This window comes from Coturnix japonica, chromosome 8 (assembly GCF_001577835.2).
Source record: "Coturnix japonica isolate 7356 chromosome 8, Coturnix japonica 2.1, whole genome shotgun sequence".
Lineage (NCBI taxonomy): Eukaryota > Metazoa > Chordata > Aves > Galliformes > Phasianidae > Coturnix > Coturnix japonica.
The window spans coordinates 21,386,935-21,392,934 of record NC_029523.1 but is presented as its reverse complement, the minus strand read 5'-3'; positions in this window follow the sequence as shown (position 1 = coordinate 21,392,934).

Below are 6,000 nucleotides of genomic sequence, written 5' to 3'. Positions count from 1 at the left end.
AATAATTTAATGTAGGTAAAGCATTTCTGAAAATGAAAAAAAGGTTTTCTAATATAATACTTAATTGAGTAAAACTAGTATCGTTTAGCTTATCAGATACTTCAATTGGGCTTTCAGCTTGTTTAAAATATTCTGGTTTAAACTCAAAAAACACATTTTGTTTTGACCATATATTGATTTTTGCTCGCCTTGTATTAATATCCAGCTACAGGCTCTGTGTACAAAAAGAACAGTCTACATGCAGAACTGTTGAATGCTTTGACCTCAAGGGCATAGAAACTGTTGACTCATTGTTTTTACTGCATATAATATTAGTTCTTTGTCACATCCAGGGAATGACATCATCTTCTTCATTGTTAGCAGCAGGTTTGAATAACAGAAAAAGTGCAGCGTTCGTTGTCTGCTGTATTTGTCCTTAACAAATGAATGGATATCTGCACCCAACATTCACATTTCTGTGCGAATTCGTATCTCTTTTAGCAGGATCCCTGCACAGAGCTCTCCTACTCACGTGCACACCCCCGTGCAGGCCAGGCAAGCTGGCAGCGTGAAGCCGTGGAGGCGGTGTCACCAGTGGTGACATTGGCTGCTGGATGGGACGAGGGCAGCCAGGAGAGGAAGAAACCGCACACAGAGTGCAACCAAAGCTTTCTTTGGGGTCAGTTTAAGTAAGAGCAATCCCTGAACTTCTGAGAATCAGATTTCTCCGGAATCTAAAATTATAAAAGGTAATTCTCTGAAAATAAGTCATCTCTAGGACGTGCTAACAAAATGGGGACTGATTGTCTTCACAATGCACCAGGAGCAGAGTGTTTTCTGTTCCAGACTTATAATCACGTCAGTTAGTCCTCTGTGTCTTATTCTCAGAGTGAAATTCCTCATTAGAAATATTTGCTTATGCCTGCCCCGTTTCATGGAAGAATGGTGCATCGTTACAGATTGCAATCAGGCTACTGGCAGAGTTCTTTGAGTAATTAACCTCCTTCTTCTCCAGTATCCTGCTGAATTCCTTTATGGTGAGGAAAATTCTAAGTGTTGCTTCCTGGACAATAAATATTCCCAATGAAACAGAGTTTACTCTGGGAGAGATTTCAGGAGTGACTGATAACATGCCAAATCCTAATCTCTCTCCATTTTCCATTGCCCTTAACTCCTTAGTCCAGACAAAATGTGATGTATTTCATTACAAAAATTATACCTGTGTGGTCCTGGAAAGATTTTATGCTGGGTTGATGTTTCTGTGATGACAGCCTGAGTCAAACCGGACTTTGAAAAGCTGAAATACAGCTGTGAGAGAATGACTGGAGGCTGGTAGAATTGGAGGCAAAGGGTTAAGCATCCTGGATTGCCTAATGGACTCAGGCAAGGGGTATGTGCATGGTAATGCAACCAGAATGGCAGAGGTAACAAAAAAAAAGAAGGAAAAAAAGGCAAAAGTTAAATTCAGACCCACTGACTTGGAAGTAGTGGGGATTTAATGCATTGGCATTTTTGCAGCAGTCTGTGCTGTCACTGAGTTAGTGATATCTGTCTTGCAAGCAGGTGGTTCAGATTTAGGCAGGTGCATCAATCCCAATTCCTACCCCAAATTTCAGCTCTATCTGTTAGGAAAAGTACCAAATCTCGAATTTTCTTTATTTGTGCTTCTGTAGCATCGAGTCCATCTTTTCTCAGTCTTCTATTCCAGCCCACGTTTCCTCTGCAGCATTTTCAAAAGGTAAAAGTGCCAGTCAATATCCCTCACTGCTTTAAAATTACTGACTGCTTCTATAGAACTTAGTGTCTTTTTTTTTTTTTAATAACTTCTCTAAGTTAAACAGGTTGTGGCCAAATGAAATGCTTGGGAAATAGACCATATGATTCCTTTGCAATAGTAAGTTGTGTCAGCATCATTTTTCTTCCCCTCGAGGGGAATTCTGGCTCAAACAAAGGAAAAGGTTAATGTAATAAAGATAATCTGAAGACATCCTGTTATTGGTCCTGAACTGGGATGGTATCATCTGTTTTCATGTGCAGGATCAGCAGTGTAAACTCTGAATTTCTTCCTACCATAAAATCATCGTCCTGAGTGCTACAGAATCATCTCTGCACCTCAGAGAAGCTGAGGAGAATGTGGTGTGGAAGAGCTTTTGTTTGAGACTTGTAAGTTTTAACAATTCTGCCCAATTTATGGGGCATATACTAATAGGATTTTTTTAATCATTATTATTTAGATAAGTCAAGATGAAGAGAAAACAGGTGTGTGAACAAAAGGGAAACTGCAAGCAAAATCACAGTGAATTTTGGGGGGGGGAAAAATAGTAATTAATTTTCTCTGAATTTGTGACTAAGATTTCCCATGTTTGTGTAGGGACAGGAGAGCCCTGAGGTTTTAAATCCAGCCAAAATGCAAGCTTTCAACTACAAATCTATTGGGAACCTTGACCTCAAATATCAAATTCAATGACAGCAAATATCATATGAAAAGTCAAGTGCATATATGCAGTACAACTCAAATATAGCCACAATAATTCACTGGAGCACAGCTTGCAGAAAACCTGTGTGAAAGAGGAGTTTGCAGTTCTCTGTTGCCCTAAAATGGCTTTTCCTCAAAATGGATGAAAGCTGATTCAATGCAGTTTTGTTTGCATGAAAATTACTGTAAGATATGAAAGGAAAGATAGAATGTTATTTGCTTCAGTTCATGTACAACACACAAGCAGAACGATGAGAGTCTGCCTGTAGTTGGGAGCATTACTGAGTACTATGCATGAGCTGCGTTCCTCCCCATGTAAACAACTGCAGCTCTGCATGTGCACCAGTGTAGAAAAACAAGTGCTGGTTTATGCACAGCTCACTTTCTGACTCTGAGATCCCCAGAAATACATTTGTATAACACCACCGAGAAGCAAACAAACTCGCTGGTCATTTAAGCATTAGTTATCTTTTTTTCTTTCATTTTTGTGGCCTTGATCACTTTTAAAAAAAGATGATATCAGTCGTTTTTAAAAGCAGAACTTTTGTCTCAGCTCTAATGCTCACTTCCTTACTTATTTTGCGATGTAGGTTTTCTACATGGATTCAGCTTTCCCTGTTCTATTTTCTTTCAGGCTCCATTTCAGATGCTTCTAAATATTTTATCTAACAGGACAGTTTCTCTACAAGGGAACAACTTGTTCTCCTGCTTTTCTTATCTGCCTCTTTCTGAATTGCTTTGAGTATGATACAGGGTTTTTTTGCACATTGGTATGGATGTTTAAATTCGGTCATTTTGCAGGATGGTAATGAGAGAAAACAAATCCAGTCTTTTATCTGATTGTGCCTAGAGTAGCTCACAGGCTTTCCTGTGCTCTCACACAGAAGAAGAACAGAGTGAAACAATAATGCTCCTGCATTTTTAGCATAGAAAATATGTTAAAGATATCACAGGAAAGCCAGACTGAATCGAGAGTGAAGTTCTACACATTTCTAAAGCAAGTGTTGTCCTGCTGTGGTCATGTCTGATCACTCAGGATCTCCTAGTATTTAATATGTCACATGAAAGAGGGAAAGCTTATTTGTAGGAGGTAAAATATGGGCAGGTTTCACCCACCGTAATGCTTCCTGTCACTCACCATGTCACTCATTTCTCTGATGAACACCATCCCTGACTGTGCTGCTGGGCACACCCTGATACGTGGCAATTCCTGACACTGTGGTGTAGGTACTGAGCAGGGCAGCAGAAGTGTGTAAATTTGCTTACAGATTAATATTGTTAGTGATAAGTTCCATGTAGCCACAGAAGTCTAAAGGCTGTGATGGATAAATAGATAAATTTGGGGGCAGGCAGGAAGGTAATGTTGTCCTCTTTGTGTGACACCATTGCTATAGGCAGAGAATCCTGCAGGTTGGCTCTGGTCATTGTATAATGCAAGGAAACAGTGAGACTGTGAAAATCCCAAAGGTGGACTTCAATTCTTACTATTTCCTTTGCTATCTTCTCTCATTGTCCTATAGAGGTGCAAGAGCTGGAGTTCTAAGAGAGCTTTGAGGAAAAGCCTGGGGAAGATGTGCTTCAAAATCATTCACTGTTTGATTTTCCCCATATAGGAGCAGCTACATGGAACTCCTCTGACTCCTCTCAGTGCTCCACAGACACCTCCTATTTGTTAAAGGCACCTAATAACAAAATGGAGCATTGAGAAGAGTGCAGAACAGGCACCACTCTCATTATTTATGTCACGTACCCAAATTGATTTCTCTCTTTTGGTGCCACCAATGCAAAATTACTGCGTTGTCAGAAATAAATCAAGCCTAACATGTGGGGAAAAAAAACAGGATTCCATCATATGTTTCATATTGTGCCATTATGAAAATGGTATATTAAATTCAAATACTTCAATTGTACCATTAGATGGTGTCATTATGTGGCTTGCTAATTGATAGGTTTTTCAAATGAACGTTGTAATTTTAGACTTCTTAGCAGTATCCACATGAAGAACATCCAAACTTGAGAGAAGTAGACTGGGTGTTATGAAGGAAAACCATTTTCTGAGAGTATTTCCTAATGCATGTCAGTGAAAAGCCATTACATAACCACTGTGAGCATTCCAGTACTTGGTGCAGTCTATTTTTAATACCTGGTATGAGGGAACTTCCTGCTACTTTTTCCCTTTGAAGGCTGCTTTGTGCCTCATTGCATCGTGCTGTCAGGCCAACTTCTCTGCTATCCTTAAACCTTGATAAACTGTATCAAATAGAAGATGCTGGGGGTAAAATGCTGTTATGAATAAGACAGGTTATAGAAATGCTGTGGCAGTTCCAGAAGTGAGCAGTGCAGGCTGAGGCTTTAGCATGAAAGCTTAAAAGGGGGAAAAAAACATCAGAACTAGTTGAACACCTGCACTTCTAGGAAAGGCAAACACGAGTGTGTGCCAAGCAGCAACACCCAGCATGAAAATTCAACTTTGAGGGGGTGGGGGGCATGAAGCCAGGTTAACTCTCAGTGTGTGTGTGTATATATATATATATATATGTATATATACTGTTAGAGCAGTTTCAATTTTGTCCTGTACAGTTCTATCACATTTTGACCATAATTAATATAATACAGTCATTTTGCATAATGTAACCTCACTCCTTCAGGCAGCTCAGCACTATTCCAGGTATTTTAACAGCACAGAAAGTTCAGAGCCGGGTCCAATTTTGCTGTTAAAATCACAGACAAAGCCTGAACTGGCCAGAGGGGACCACCGTTTCATCTGGGCTGACTTCCTGCAAAACAAAGGCCACAGGACTTCCTGAACGAGCTTCTTTTCGAGCTAGAAGATATCTTTTAGGCAAATGTGCTGTCAAGTGGCAGGCGATCCATTTGCTGTGCTGACAGAACTAAAGAGCATTCATCTTACAGGTTAAAAGCAAAAACCACAGTGATTTACCTTGCCAATTGACAGGAAGCTCACTGTACATTAGGGAGCACTGCTGTGACTCTGCTTCTCTCCCACTTCATAGTAAAAGTAAATAAATTGAAAAGCAGCAGTTCTGAATGCCAGTTAGCACTCAGTGTTGGTCACTGTGCTGCTTTTGTCCATCTCATGGTGACTCATGAGTGGGGTGGCTGACAACCCCAGATGAACTGCTTGGGCTTCTGCTGCTGGTTGAACCAACTCCTTACCCCCCTTCTCTCTGCTCTCCCCATCAGGTTTCATCCCTACAGATTTTGTTCATATATTTCAACATGTGAAATCTGGCTGACTTATGCTCAACTCCAACTTGCTATTGGAACAGCTCACCTAAAAATCTCCCCCATCCAGGCTGGAGCCCCAGTTCTGTTCTGCTTTGTGCCCTGAGCTCCACCACAGCATCATGTTTTCCACTCACTGGTAATGGTTGGGCTGCAATGTTCCAAGCTGGATACCTGCTCTGGGATTAATTTTTGGCACTTCCTGGCTAAACCACAGCGGTCATCCTCAAGCACAGAGTTAACCAAATATTTTGCTCACTTTAAGGAGTAATGATGATAATAATAATAATAAAGTTGCT